General features: G+C 45.4%; 27 non-coding genes across 27 annotated transcripts; all 27 read left to right on the top strand.

Annotated features, from left to right (window-relative positions):
* Positions 1-93: 93 nt before the first annotated feature.
* On the top strand, positions 94-234 carry LOC141062459 (U4 spliceosomal RNA). The gene has a single exon (XR_012224224.1). It is a non-coding gene; the product is annotated as a U4 spliceosomal RNA (small nuclear RNA).
* A 283-nt stretch (positions 235-517) lies between these two features.
* LOC141061316 (U4 spliceosomal RNA) lies at positions 518-658 on the top strand. The gene has a single exon (XR_012223188.1). It is a non-coding gene; the product is annotated as a U4 spliceosomal RNA (small nuclear RNA).
* A 285-nt stretch (positions 659-943) lies between these two features.
* Positions 944-1,084, top strand: LOC141062346 (U4 spliceosomal RNA). Its single transcript, XR_012224122.1, has one exon. It is a non-coding gene; the product is annotated as a U4 spliceosomal RNA (small nuclear RNA).
* Positions 1,085-1,365: 281 nt separating this feature from the next.
* Positions 1,366-1,506, top strand: LOC141061488 (U4 spliceosomal RNA). The gene has a single exon (XR_012223345.1). It is a non-coding gene; the product is annotated as a U4 spliceosomal RNA (small nuclear RNA).
* A 283-nt stretch (positions 1,507-1,789) lies between these two features.
* Positions 1,790-1,930, top strand: LOC141061781 (U4 spliceosomal RNA). The gene has a single exon (XR_012223610.1). It is a non-coding gene; the product is annotated as a U4 spliceosomal RNA (small nuclear RNA).
* Positions 1,931-2,211: 281 nt separating this feature from the next.
* On the top strand, positions 2,212-2,352 carry LOC141062404 (U4 spliceosomal RNA). Its single transcript, XR_012224175.1, has one exon. It is a non-coding gene; the product is annotated as a U4 spliceosomal RNA (small nuclear RNA).
* Positions 2,353-2,633: 281 nt separating this feature from the next.
* On the top strand, positions 2,634-2,774 carry LOC141061581 (U4 spliceosomal RNA). The gene has a single exon (XR_012223429.1). It is a non-coding gene; the product is annotated as a U4 spliceosomal RNA (small nuclear RNA).
* A 283-nt stretch (positions 2,775-3,057) lies between these two features.
* Positions 3,058-3,198, top strand: LOC141062074 (U4 spliceosomal RNA). Its single transcript, XR_012223876.1, has one exon. It is a non-coding gene; the product is annotated as a U4 spliceosomal RNA (small nuclear RNA).
* Positions 3,199-3,479: 281 nt separating this feature from the next.
* LOC141061448 (U4 spliceosomal RNA) lies at positions 3,480-3,620 on the top strand. The gene has a single exon (XR_012223308.1). It is a non-coding gene; the product is annotated as a U4 spliceosomal RNA (small nuclear RNA).
* Positions 3,621-3,901: 281 nt separating this feature from the next.
* LOC141062708 (U4 spliceosomal RNA) lies at positions 3,902-4,043 on the top strand. Its single transcript, XR_012224449.1, has one exon. It is a non-coding gene; the product is annotated as a U4 spliceosomal RNA (small nuclear RNA).
* Positions 4,044-4,325: 282 nt separating this feature from the next.
* On the top strand, positions 4,326-4,467 carry LOC141062665 (U4 spliceosomal RNA). Its single transcript, XR_012224410.1, has one exon. It is a non-coding gene; the product is annotated as a U4 spliceosomal RNA (small nuclear RNA).
* A 283-nt stretch (positions 4,468-4,750) lies between these two features.
* Positions 4,751-4,891, top strand: LOC141061682 (U4 spliceosomal RNA). Its single transcript, XR_012223520.1, has one exon. It is a non-coding gene; the product is annotated as a U4 spliceosomal RNA (small nuclear RNA).
* Positions 4,892-5,172: 281 nt separating this feature from the next.
* Positions 5,173-5,313, top strand: LOC141061703 (U4 spliceosomal RNA). Its single transcript, XR_012223539.1, has one exon. It is a non-coding gene; the product is annotated as a U4 spliceosomal RNA (small nuclear RNA).
* A 784-nt stretch (positions 5,314-6,097) lies between these two features.
* LOC141061973 (U4 spliceosomal RNA) lies at positions 6,098-6,238 on the top strand. The gene has a single exon (XR_012223785.1). It is a non-coding gene; the product is annotated as a U4 spliceosomal RNA (small nuclear RNA).
* Positions 6,239-6,521: 283 nt separating this feature from the next.
* LOC141062161 (U4 spliceosomal RNA) lies at positions 6,522-6,662 on the top strand. The gene has a single exon (XR_012223955.1). It is a non-coding gene; the product is annotated as a U4 spliceosomal RNA (small nuclear RNA).
* A 285-nt stretch (positions 6,663-6,947) lies between these two features.
* LOC141062856 (U4 spliceosomal RNA) lies at positions 6,948-7,088 on the top strand. Its single transcript, XR_012224562.1, has one exon. It is a non-coding gene; the product is annotated as a U4 spliceosomal RNA (small nuclear RNA).
* A 281-nt stretch (positions 7,089-7,369) lies between these two features.
* LOC141062142 (U4 spliceosomal RNA) lies at positions 7,370-7,510 on the top strand. The gene has a single exon (XR_012223937.1). It is a non-coding gene; the product is annotated as a U4 spliceosomal RNA (small nuclear RNA).
* A 283-nt stretch (positions 7,511-7,793) lies between these two features.
* Positions 7,794-7,934, top strand: LOC141061603 (U4 spliceosomal RNA). The gene has a single exon (XR_012223449.1). It is a non-coding gene; the product is annotated as a U4 spliceosomal RNA (small nuclear RNA).
* A 283-nt stretch (positions 7,935-8,217) lies between these two features.
* LOC141061405 (U4 spliceosomal RNA) lies at positions 8,218-8,358 on the top strand. Its single transcript, XR_012223269.1, has one exon. It is a non-coding gene; the product is annotated as a U4 spliceosomal RNA (small nuclear RNA).
* Positions 8,359-8,641: 283 nt separating this feature from the next.
* On the top strand, positions 8,642-8,781 carry LOC141061311 (U4 spliceosomal RNA). Its single transcript, XR_012223184.1, has one exon. It is a non-coding gene; the product is annotated as a U4 spliceosomal RNA (small nuclear RNA).
* Positions 8,782-9,066: 285 nt separating this feature from the next.
* Positions 9,067-9,207, top strand: LOC141061342 (U4 spliceosomal RNA). Its single transcript, XR_012223212.1, has one exon. It is a non-coding gene; the product is annotated as a U4 spliceosomal RNA (small nuclear RNA).
* A 281-nt stretch (positions 9,208-9,488) lies between these two features.
* Positions 9,489-9,629, top strand: LOC141062140 (U4 spliceosomal RNA). Its single transcript, XR_012223936.1, has one exon. It is a non-coding gene; the product is annotated as a U4 spliceosomal RNA (small nuclear RNA).
* A 283-nt stretch (positions 9,630-9,912) lies between these two features.
* Positions 9,913-10,053, top strand: LOC141061420 (U4 spliceosomal RNA). The gene has a single exon (XR_012223283.1). It is a non-coding gene; the product is annotated as a U4 spliceosomal RNA (small nuclear RNA).
* Positions 10,054-10,336: 283 nt separating this feature from the next.
* Positions 10,337-10,477, top strand: LOC141061369 (U4 spliceosomal RNA). Its single transcript, XR_012223236.1, has one exon. It is a non-coding gene; the product is annotated as a U4 spliceosomal RNA (small nuclear RNA).
* Positions 10,478-11,169: 692 nt separating this feature from the next.
* On the top strand, positions 11,170-11,309 carry LOC141062013 (U4 spliceosomal RNA). Its single transcript, XR_012223820.1, has one exon. It is a non-coding gene; the product is annotated as a U4 spliceosomal RNA (small nuclear RNA).
* Positions 11,310-11,595: 286 nt separating this feature from the next.
* LOC141061656 (U4 spliceosomal RNA) lies at positions 11,596-11,736 on the top strand. Its single transcript, XR_012223496.1, has one exon. It is a non-coding gene; the product is annotated as a U4 spliceosomal RNA (small nuclear RNA).
* A 281-nt stretch (positions 11,737-12,017) lies between these two features.
* Positions 12,018-12,158, top strand: LOC141061473 (U4 spliceosomal RNA). The gene has a single exon (XR_012223331.1). It is a non-coding gene; the product is annotated as a U4 spliceosomal RNA (small nuclear RNA).
* The last annotated feature ends 64 nt before the right edge of the window (positions 12,159-12,222 follow it).

Here is a 12,222-nt window from a genome sequence, read left to right as displayed (position 1 = left end):
CAGCGTGGAGGGCTAGTGGTGATTTGGAACTCACCATGGCTTAAACAAGTTCTGCCTTGGAAGCAGGAAGCCCTTGGTCACTTCTGTTCCTTAATCTTTGCGCTGTGGCAATATCGTAGCCCATGAGGTTTAACCGAGGCATGATTATTGCTGATTGAAAACTTTTCCCAATACCCCGCCATGATGACTTGAAATACAGTCAGCTTTGGCAATTTTTGTTGGTCTCTCAGGAGACTTAATCTATGGTATGCAAATGACAGTCTTAGATCCTCCCAGTGTGGAAGAAAAGCCTTGCTTCTCACAGCAATGGATTGATGTTTGTTTCTTGGAGCAGAAGGCGAGAGTGAGGCAATCTGCCTGTAATTGCCAAAAATTACATCTTTCTTGAGCCCTCAGAATGTGGAAGCCCAGGATGCCTGGAAGCTTTGTGGGAGGGCTAGTGAGAATTTGTAACTCACCGTAGCTTAAACAAGCTCTGCTTTGAAAGCAGGAAGGCATTGGTCACAACAGTTCTTTCAACTTTGCGCAGTGGCAATATCGTAGCCCATGAGGTTTAACTGAGGCGTGATTATTGCTAATTGAAAACTTTTCCCAATACCCGGCCATGATGACTTGAAATACAGTCAGCTTTGGCAATTTTTGTTGGTCTCTCAGGAGACTTAATCCATTGTATACAAATAACAGAGTCTTAGCTCCTCCCAGCATGGAAGAAAATCCTAGCTTCTCACAGCAATGGATTGATGTTTGTTGCCTGAAACAGATGGAGAGAGTGAGGCAATCTGCCTGTAATTGCCTAAAATTTAATCTTAACTTAGCCCTTAGAATGTGGAAGCTCAGGATGCTTGGAAGCAGTGTGGGAGGGCTAGTGAGAATTTGTAACTCACCGTAGCTTAAACAGGCTCTGCTTTGGAAGAGGGAAGGCATTGGTCACAACAACTCTTTCAACTTTGCGCAGTGACAATATCGTAGCCCATGAGGTTTAACCGAGGCGTGATTATTGTTAATTGAAAACTTTTCGCATTACCCCACCATGATGACTTGAAATATAGTTAGCGTTGGCAATTTTTGTTGGTCTCTCAGGAGACTTAATCTGTGGTATGCAAATGACAGTCTTAGGTCTTCCCAGTGTGGAAGAAAAGCCTTGCTTCTCACAGCAATGGATTGATGTTTGATTCTTTGAGCAGAAGGCGAGAGTGAGGCAATCTGCCTGTAATTGCCAAAAATTACATCTTAACTGAGCCCTTAGAATGTGGAAGCCCAGGATGCCTGGAATCAGCGTATAGGGCTATTGGTGATTTGGAACTCACCTTGGCTTAAAAAGTTCTGCCTTGGAAGAGGTTAGCCCTTGGTCACTTCTGTTCTTTCATCTTTGCGCTGTGGCAATATCGTAGCCCATGAGGTTTAACCGAGGCGTGATTATTGCTAATTGAAAACTTTTCCCAATAGCCCGCCATGATGACTTGAAATACAGTCAGCTTTGGCAATTTTTGTTGGTCTCTCAGGAGACTTAATCCATGGTATGCAAATGACAGTATTAGCTCCTCCCAGTGTGGAAGAAAAGCCTTGCTTCTCACAGCAATGGATTGATGTTTGTTTCCTGGAGCAGAAGGAGAGAGTAAGGCAATCTGTCTGTAATTGCCAAAAATTTCATCTTAACTGAGCCCTCAGAATGTAGAAGCCCAGGATGCCTGAAAGCAGTGTGGGAGGGCTAGTGAGAATTTGTAACTCACCGTAGCTTAAACAAGCTCTGCTTTGGAAGCAGGAAGGCATTGGTCACAACAGTTCTTTCAACTTTGCGCAGTGGCAATATCGTAGCCTATGAGATTTAATTGAGGTGTGATTATTGCTAATTGAAAACTTTTCCCAATACCCCGCCATGATGACTTGAAATACAGTCAGCTTTGGCAATTTTTGTTGGTTTCTCAGGAGACTTATTCTATGGTATGCAAATGACAGTCTTAGGTCCTCGCAGTGTGTAAGAAAATCCTTCCTTCTCACAGCAATGGATTGATGTTTGTTTCTTGGAGCAGAAGGCGAGAGTGAGGCAATCTGCCTGTAATTGCCAAAAATTACATTTTAACTGAATCCTTAGAATGTGGAAGCCAAGGATGCCTGGAAGCAGCGTGGAGGGCTAGTGGTTATTTGGAACTCACCATGGCTTAAAATGTTCTGCCTTGGAAGTGGGAAGCCCTTGGTCACTTCTGTTCTTTCATCTTTGCGCTGTGGCAATATCGTTTGCCATGAGGTTTAACCAAGGCGTGATTATTGCTAATTGAAAACTTTTCCCAATACCCCGCCATAATGACTTGGAATACAGTCAGCTTTGGCAATTTTTGTTGGTCTCTCAGGAGACTTAATCCATGGTATGCAAATGACAGTCTTAGCTCCTGCCAGCCTGGAAGAAAAGCCTTGCTTCTCACAGCAGTGGATTGATGTTTGTTTCCTGGAGCAGAAGGAGAGAGTAAGGCAATCTGCCTGTATTTGCCAAAAATTGTTTTTCCTGAGCCCTTAGCATGAGGAAACCCAGGATGCCTGGAAGCAGCGTGGGAGGGCTAGAGGTGATTTGGAACTCAACATGGCTTAAACAAGTTCTGCCTTGGAAGTGGGAAGGCCTTGGTCACAACAGTTCTTTCAACTTTGCGCAGTGGCAATATCGTAGCCCATGAGGTTTAACCAAGACGTGATTATTGCTAATTGAAAACTTTTCCCAATACCCCGCCATGATGACTTGAAATACAGTCAGCTTTGGCAATTTTTGTTGGTCTCTCAGGAGACTTAATCCATGGTATGCAAATGACAGTCTTAGCTTCTCCCAGTGTGGAAGAAAAGCCTTGCTTCTCACAGCAATGGATTGATGTTTGTTTCCTGGAGCAGAAGGAGAGAGTGAGGCAATCTGTCTGTAATTGCCAAAAATTTCATCTTAACTGAGCCCTTATAGTGTGGAAGCTCAGTATGCCTGGAAGCAGTGTGGGAGGGCTAGTGAGAATTTGTAACTCACCAAAGCTTAAACAAGCTCTGCTTTGGAAGCAGGAAGGCATTGGTCACAACAGTTCTTTCAACTTTGCGCAGTGGCAATATCGTAGCCTATGAGATTTAATCGAGGTGTGATTATTGCTAATTGGAAACTTTTCCCTATACCCCGCCATAATGACTTGGAATACAGTCAGCTTTGGCAATTTTTGTTGGTCTCTCAGGAGACTTAATCCATGGTATGCAAATGACAGTCTTAGGTTCTGGCAGTGTGGAAGAAAAGCCTTGCTTCTCACAGCAATGGATTGATGTTTGTTTCTTGGAGCAGAAGGCGAAAGTGAGGCAATCTGCCTGTAATTGCCAAAAATTACATCTTAACTGAGCCCTTAGAATGTGGAAGCCCAGGATGCCTGGAAGCAGCGTGGAGGGCTAGTGGTGATTTGGAACTCACCATGGCTTAAAATGTTCTGCCTTGGAAGCGGGAAGCCCTTGGTCACTTCTGTTCTTTCATCTTTGCGCTGTGGCAATATCGTAGCCCATGAGGTTTAACCAAGGCGTGATTATTGCTAATTGAAAACTTTTCCCAATAACCCGCCATAATGACTTGGAATACAGTCAGCTTTGGCAATTTTTGTTGGTCTCTCAGGAGACTTAATCCATGGTATGCAAATGACAGTCTTAGCTCCTGCCAGCGTGGAAGAATAGCCTTGCTTCTCACAGCAGTGGATTGATGTTTGTTTCCTGGAGCAGAAGGAGAGAGTGAGGCAATCTGCCTGTAATTTCCAGAAATTGTTTTTCCTGAGCCCTTAGCATGAGGAAGTCCAGGATGCCTGGAAGCAGCGTGGGAGGGCTAGTGGTGATTTGGAACTCAACCTGGCTTAAACAAGTTCTGCCTTGGAAGTGGAAAGCCCTTGATCACCACAGTTGGTTCATCTTTGCGCAGTGGCATTATTGTAGCCCAATGAGGTTTAACTGAGGCGTGATTATTGGTAATTGAAAACTTTTCCCTGTACCCTGCCATGATGACTTGAAATACAGTCAGCTTTTGCAATTTTTTTTGGTCTCTCAGGAGACTTAATCCATTGTATGCAAATGACTGTCTTAGCTCCTCCCAGTGTGGAAGAGAAGCCTTGCTTCCCAAAGCAATGGGTTGGTGTTTGTTTCCTGGAGCAGAAGAAGAGAGTGAGGCGATCTACCTGTAATTGCCGAAAATTACATCTTAACTGAGCCCTTAGAATGCCGAAACCCAGGATGCCTGGAAGCAGCGTGGAGGGCTAGTGGTGATTTGGAACTCACCATGGCTTAAACAAGTTCTGCCTTGGAAGCGGGAAGCCTTTGGTCACTTCTGTTCCTTCATCTTTGCGCTGTGGCATTATCGTAGCCCAATGAGGTTTAACTGAGGCGTGATTATTGGTAATTGAAAACTTTTCCCTGTACCCTGCCATGATGACTTGAAATACAGTCAGCTTTAGCAATTTTTGTTGGTTTCTCAGGAGACTTAATCCATTCTATGCAAATGACAGTCTTAGCTTCTCCCAGTGTGGAATGAAAGCCTTGCTTCTAACAGCAATGGATTGATGTTTGTTTCTTGGAGCAGAAGGCGAGAGTGAGGCAATCTGCATGTAATTGCCAAAAATTTCATCTTAACTGAGCCCTTAGAATGTGGAAGCTCAGGATGCCTGGAAGCAGTGTGGGAGGGCTAGTGAGAATTTGTAACTCACCATAGCTTAAACAAGCTCTGCTTTGGAAGCGGGAAGGCATTGGTCACAACAGTTCTTTCAACTTTGCGCAGTGGCAATATCGAAGCCCATGAGGTTTAACTGAGGTGTGATTATTGCTAATTGAAAACTTTTCCTAATACCCCGCCATGATGACTTGAAATACAGTCAGCTTTGGCAATTTTTGTTGGTCTCTCAGGAGACTTAATCTATGGTATGCAATTGATAGTCTTAGGTCATCCCTGTGTGCAAGAAAAGCCTTGCTTCTCACAGCAATGGATTGATGTTTGTTTCTTGGAGCAGAAGGCGAGAGTGAGGCAATCTGCCTGTAATTGCCAAAAATTACATCATAACTGAGCCCTTAGAATGTGGAAGCCCAGGATGCCTGGAAGCAGCGTGGAGGGCTAGTGGTGATTTGGAACTCACCATGGCTTAAAAAGTTCTGCCTTGGAAGCGGGAAGCCCTTGGTCACTTCTGTTCTTTCATCTTTGCACTGTGGCAATATCGTAGCCCATGAGGTTTAACCGAGGCGTGATTATTGCTAATTGAAAACTTTTCCCAATACCCCGCCATGATGACTTGAAATGCAGTCAGCTTTGGCATTTTTTGTTGGTCTTTCAGGAGACTTAATCTATGGTATGTAAATGACAGTCTTAGGCCGGTTTCACACTAGCGCTTTTTCAGCGCGCGCACGGCCGGGGGTAGCTCCGCCCCCAAGCCGGCTCTCTGCCCGGCGTGCACGCCCCTTCCTTGTAGCGCCGCCTCCTAGCGGACAGCGGCGCCTGCGATCGGCGCACCCTATCTTTAGCATAGGGTGCGCCGATCGTGCGCAGGCCGTGCGCTAGTTGCGCTTTGACCTGCGCTGCGCACTTTTGACGGTGCGCCGTGCGCGCCAAAATCAAACTTTTCGGATTTTGGCGCGCACGGCGCACCGTCAAAAGTGCGCAGCGCAGGTCAAAGCGCAACTAGCGCACGGCCTGCGCACGATCGGCGCACCCTATGCTAAAGATAGGGTGCGCCGATCGCAGGCGCCGCTGTCCGCTAGGAGGCGGCGCTACAAGGAAGGGGCGGGCACGCCGGGCAGAGAGCCAGATCGGGGGCGGAGCTACCACCGGCCGTGCGCGCGCTGAAAAAGCGCTAGTGTGAAACCGGCCTTAGGTCCTCCCAGTGTGGAAGAAAAGCTTTGCTTCTCACAGCAATGGATTGATGTTTGTTTCTTGGAGCAGAAGGAGAGAGTGAGGCAATCTGCCTGTAATGGCCAAAAATATCATCTTAACTGAGCCCTTAGAATGTGGAAGCTCAGGATGCCTGGAAGCAGTGTGGAAGGGCTATTGAGAATTTGTAACTCACCGTAGCTTAAACAAGCTCTGATTTGGAAGCGGGAAGGCATTGGTCACAACAGTTCTTTCAACTTTGTGCAGTGACAATGTCGTAGCCCATGAGGTTTAACCGAGGCGTGATTATTGCTAATTGAAAACTTTTCCCAATACCCCACCATGATGACTTGAAATACAGTCAGTTTTGGCAATTTTTGTTGGTCTCTCAGGAGACTTAATCTATGGTATGCAAATGACAGTCTTAGGTCCTCCCAGTGTGGAAGCAAAGCCTTGCTTCTCACAGCAATGGATTGATGTTTGTTTCTTGGAGCAGTAGGCGAGAGTGAGGCAATCTGCCTGTAATTGCCAAAAATTACATCTTTCCTGAGCCCTCAGAATGTGGAAGCCCAGGATGCCTGGAAGCAGTGTGGGAGGGCTAGTGAGAATTTGTAACTCACCGTAGCTTAAACAAGCTCTGCTTTGAAAGCAGGAAGGCATTGGTCACAACAGTTCTTTCAACTTTGCCCAGTGGCAATATCGTAGCCCATGAGGTTTAACCGAGGCGTGATTATTACTAATTGAAAACTTTTCCCAATACCACGCCATGATGACTTGAAATACAGTCAGCTTTGGCAATTTTTGTTGGTCACTCAGGAGACTTAATCTATGGTATGCAAATAACAGAGTCTTAGCTCCTCCCAGCGTGGAAGAATAGCCTTGCTTCTCACAGCAATGGATTGATGTTTGTTGCCTGAAGCAGAAGGAGAGAGTGAGGCAATCTGCCTGTAATTGCCAAAAATTTCATCTTAACTGAGCCCTTAGAATGTGGAAGCTCAGAATGCCTGCAAGCAGTGTGTGAGGGCTAGTGAGAATTTGTAACTCACCATAGCTTAAACAAGCTCTGCTTTGGAAGCAGGAAAGCATTGGTCACAACAGTTCTTTCAACTTTGCGTAGTGGCAATATCGTAGCCTATGAGGTTTAACCGAGGCGTGATTATTGCTAATTGAAAACTTTTCCCAATACCCCGCCATGATGACTTGAAATACAGTCAGCTTTGGCAATTTTTGTTGGTCTCTCAGGAGACTTAATCTATGGTATGTAAATGACAGTCTTAGGTCCTCCCAGTGTGGAAGAAAAGCCTTGCTTCTCACAGCAATGGATTGATGTTTGTTTCTTGGAGCAGAAGGCGAGAGTGAGGCAATCTGCCTGTAATTGCCAAAAATTACATCTTAACTGAACCCTTAGAATGTGTAAGCCAAGGATGCCTGGAAGCAGCGTGGAGGGCTAGTGGTGATTTGTAACTCACCATGTCTTAAAATGTTCTGCCCTGGAAGCTGGAAGCCCTTGGTCACTTCTGTTCTTTCATCTTTGCGCTGTGGCAATATTGTTGCCCATGAGGTTTATCCAAGGCGTGATTATTGCTTATTGAAAACTTTTCCCAATACCCCGCCATAATGACTTGGAATACAGTCAGCTTTGGCAATTTTTGTTGGTCTCTCAGGAGACTTAATTCATGGAATGCAAATGACAGTCTTAGATTCTCCCAGTGTGGAAGAAAAGCCTTGCTTCTCACAGCAATGGATTGATGTTTGTTTCTTGGAGCAGAAGCTGAGAGTGAGGCAATCTGCCTGTAATTGCCAAAAATTTCATCTTTCCTGAGCCCTCAGAATGTGGAAGCCCAGGATGCCTGGAAGCAGTGTGGGAGGGCTAGTGAGAATTTGTAACTCACCGTAGCTTAAACAAGCTCTGCTTTGGAAGCAGGAAGGCATTGGTCACAACAGTTCTTTCAATTTTGCGCAGTGGCAAGATCATAGTCCATGAGGTTTAACCGAGGCGTGATTATTGCTAATTGAAAACTTTTCCCAATACCCCGCCATGGTGACTTGAAATACAGTCAGCTTTGGCAATTTTTGTTGGTCTCTCAGGAGACTTAATCTATGGTATGCAAATGACAGTCTTAGGTCCTCCCAGTGTGGAAGAAAAGCTTTGCTTCTCACAGCAATGGATTGATGTTTGTTTCTTGGAGCAGAAGGAGAGAGTGAGGCAATCTGCCTGTAATGGCCAAAAATATCATCTTAACTGAGCCCTTAGAATGTGGAAGCTCAGGATGCCTGGAAGCAGTGTGGAAGGGCTATTGAGAATTTGTAACTCGCCGTAGCTTAAACAAGCTCTGATTTGGAAGCGGGAAGGCATTGGTCACAACAGTTCTTTCAACTTTGTGCAGTGACAATATCGTAGCCCATGAGGTTTAACCGAGGCGTGATTATTGCTAATTGAAAACTTTTCCCAATACCCCACCATGATGACTTGAAATACAGTCAGCTTTGGCAATTTTTGTTGGTCTCTCAGGAGACTTAATCTATGGTATGCAAATGACAGTCTTAGGTCCTCCCAGTGTGGAAGCAAAGCCTTGCTTCTCACAGCAATGGATTGATGTTTGTTTCTTGGAGCAGTAGGCGAGAGTGAGGCAATCTGCCTGTAATTGCCAAAAATTACATCTTTCCTGAGCCCTCAGAATGTGGAAGCCCAGGATGCCTGGAAGCAGTGTGGGAGGGCTAGTGAGAATTTGTAACTCACCGTAGCTTAAACAAGCTCTGCTTTGAAAGCAGGAAGGCATTGGTCACAACAGTTCTTTCAACTTTGCGCAGTGGCAATATCGTAGCCCATGAGGTTTAACCGAGGCGTGATTATTGCTAATTGAAAACTTTTCCCAATACCACGCCATGATGACTTGAAATACAGTCAGCTTTGCAATTTTTGTTGGTCTCTCAGGAGACTTAATCTATGGTATGCAAATAACAGAGTCTTAGCTCCTCCCAGCGTGGAAGAATAGCCTTGCTTCTCACAGCAATGGATTGATGTTTGTTGCCTGAAGCAGAAGGAGAGAGTGAGGCAATCTGCCTGTAATTGCCAAAAATTTTATCTTAACTGAGCCCTTAGAAAGTGGAAGCTCAAAATGCCTGCAAGCAGTGTGGGAGGGCTAGTGAGAATTTGTAACTCACCATAGCTTAAACAAGCTCTGCTTTGGAAGCAGGAAGGCATTGGTCACAACAGTTCTTTCAACTTTGCGCAGTGGCAATATCGTAGCCTATGAGGTTTAACCGAGGCGTGATTATTGCTAATTGAAAACTTTTCCCAATACCCCGCCATGATGACTTGAAATACAGTCAGCTTTGGCAATTTTTGTTGGTCTCTCAGGAGACTTAATCTATGGTATGTAAATGACAGTCTTAGGTCCTCCCAGTGTGGAAGAAAAGCCTTGCTTCTCACAGCAATGGATTGATGTTTGTTTCTTGGAGCAGAAGGCGAGAGTGAGGCAATCTGCCTGTAATTGCCAAAAATTACATCTTAACTGAACCCTTAGAATGTGTAAGCCAAGGATGCCTGGAAGCAGCGTGGAGGGCTAGTGGTGATTTGTAACTCACCATGGCTTAAAATGTTCTGCCCTGGAAGCGGGAAGCCCTTGGTCACTTCTGTTCTTTCATCTTTGCGCTGTGGCAATATTGTTGCCCATGAGGTTTATCCAAGGCGTGATTATTGCTTATTGAAAACTTTTCCCAATACCCCGCCATAATGACTTGGAATACAGTCAGCTTTGGCAATTTTTGTTGGTCTCTCAGGAGACTTAATTCATGGAATGCAAATGACAGTCTTAGATTCTCCCAGTGTGGAAGAAAAGCCTTGCTTCTCACAGCAATGGATTGATGTTTGTTTCTTGGAGCAGAAGGCGAGAGTGAGGCAATCTGCCTGTAATTGCCAAAAATTTCATCTTTCCTGAGCCCTCAGAATGTGGAAGCCCAGGATGCCTGGAAGCAGTGTGGGAGGGCTAGTGAGAATTTGTAACTCACCGTAGCTTAAACAAGCTCTGCTTTGGAAGCGGGAAGGCATTGGTCATAACAGTTCTTTCAACTTTGTGCAGTGACAATATCGTAGCCCATGAGGTTTAACCGAGGCGTGATTATTGTTAATTGAAAACTTTTCCCAATACCCCGCCATGATGACTTGAAATACAGTCAGCTTTGGCAATTTTTGTTGGTCTCTCAGGAGACTTAATCTATGGTATGCAAATGACAGTCTTAGGTCCTCCCAGTGTGGAAGCAAAGCCTTGCTTCTCACAGCAATGGATTGATGTTTGTTTCTTGGAGCAGTAGGCGAGAGTGAGGCAATCTGCCGGTAATTGCCAAAAATTTCATCTTAACTGAGCCCTTAGAATGTGGAAGCTCAGAATGCCTGGAAGCAGTGTGGGAGTGCTAGTGAGAATTTGTAACTCACCATAGCTGAAACAAGCTCTGCTTTGGAAGCAGGAAGGCATTGGTCACAACAGTTCTTTCAACTTTGCGCAGTGGCAATATCGTAGCCTATTAGGTTTAACCGAGGCGTGATTATTGCTAATTGAAAACTTTTCCCAATACCCCGCCATGATGTCTTGAAATACAGTCAGCTTTGGCAATTTTTGTTGGTCTCTCAGGAGACTTAATCTATGATATGTAAATGACAGTCGAAAGGCCCTTTTACATTTAGTGATGCACCAGCGATTCAACCAGCGATCCGACCCGGTCAGGATCGCTGGTGCATCGCTAAATGATCGCTAGTGAGCTTTCATACAGAATGATCTCACAGCGATGCAGCAGCGACGCAGCGGACGATACTTACCTTTCACACACAGCGATCCTGGCGTCCTCCCGCCCGCCTCCACGCATCGCTGGATGTCACAGCAGGAAGCCCAGCAGGAAGCGCCCGACGAGAAATGGAGCCGGACATTCTCGCGCGATCAGCGATGAGCAGCGGGGGAGCCGGTCGGAGGTAAGTATCACACATAGCGATATCGCTAGCAATATCGCTATAACGTCACAAAACCAGTGACGTTTTAGCGATATTGCTAGCGATATTGCTTAGTGTAAAACCCCCTTTAGGTCCTCCCAGTGTGGAAGAAAAGCCTTGCTTCTCACAGCAATGGATTGATGTTTGTTTCTTGGAGCAGAAGGCGAGAGTGAGGCTATCTGCCAGTAATTGCTAAAAATTTCATCTTTCCTGAGCCCTCAGAATGTGGAAGCCCAGGATGCCTGGAAGCAGTGTGGGAGGGCTAGTGAGAATTTGTAACTCACCGTAGCTTAAACAAGCTCTGCTTTGGAAGCAGGAAGGCATTGGCCACAACAGCGCTTTCAACTTTACGCAGTGGCAATATCGTAGCCCATGAGGTTTAACCGAGGCGTGATTATTGCTGATTGAAAATTTTTCCCAATACCCCGCCATGATGACTTGAAATACAGTCAGCTTTGGCAATTTTTGTTGGTCTCTCAGAAAACTTAATCCATTGTATGCAAATAACAGAGTCTTAGCTCTTCCCAGCATGGAAGAAAAGCCTTGCTTCTCACAGCAATGGATTGATGTTTGTTTCTTGGAGCAGAAGGAGAGAGTGAGGCAATCTGCCTGTAATTGCCAAAAATTTCATCTTAACTGAGCACTTAGAATGTGGAAGCTCAGGATGCCTGGAAGCGGTGTGGGAGGGCTAGTGAGAATTTGTAACTCACCGTAGCTTAAACAAGCTCTGCTTTGGAAGCGGGAAGGCATTCGTCACAACAGTTCTTTCAACTTTGCGCAGTGACAATATCGTAGCCCATGAGGTTTAACCGAGGCGTGATTATTGCTAATTGAAAACTTTTCCCAATACCCCGCCATGATGACTTGAAATACAGTCAGCTTTGCCAATTTTTGTTGGTCTCTCAGGAGACTTAATCTATGGTATGCAAATGACAGTCTTAGGTCCTCCCAATGTGGAAAAAAAGCATTGCTTCTCACAGCAATGGATTGATGTTTGTTTCTTGGAGAAGAAGGCGAGAGTGAGGCAATCTGCCTGTAATTGCCAAAAATTACATCTTAACTGAACCCTTAGAATGTGGAAGCCAAGGATGCCTGGAAGCAGCGTGGAGGGCTAGTGGTGATTTGTAACTCACCATGGCTTAAAATGTTCTGCCCTGGAAGCAGGAAGCCCTTGGTCACTTCTGTTCTTTCATCTTTGCGCTGTGGCAATATTGTTGCCCATGAGGTTTATCCAAGGCGTGATTATTGCTAATTGAAAACTTTTCCCAATACCCCGCCATGATGACTTGAAATACAGTCAGCTTTGGCAATTTTTGTTGGTCTCTCAGGAGACTTAATCCATGGTATGCAAATGACAGTCTTAGCTCCTGCCAGCGTGGAAGAAAAGCCTTGCTTC

This window comes from Dendrobates tinctorius, unplaced genomic scaffold (genome assembly GCF_039654945.1).
Source record: "Dendrobates tinctorius isolate UK_male_01 unplaced genomic scaffold, ASM3965494v1 ptg000245l, whole genome shotgun sequence".
NCBI classification, from domain to species: Eukaryota; Metazoa; Chordata; class Amphibia; order Anura; family Dendrobatidae; genus Dendrobates; species Dendrobates tinctorius.
The sequence above is the reverse complement of the archived record's forward strand: the minus strand, read 5'-3'. Positions and strand labels throughout refer to the sequence as shown.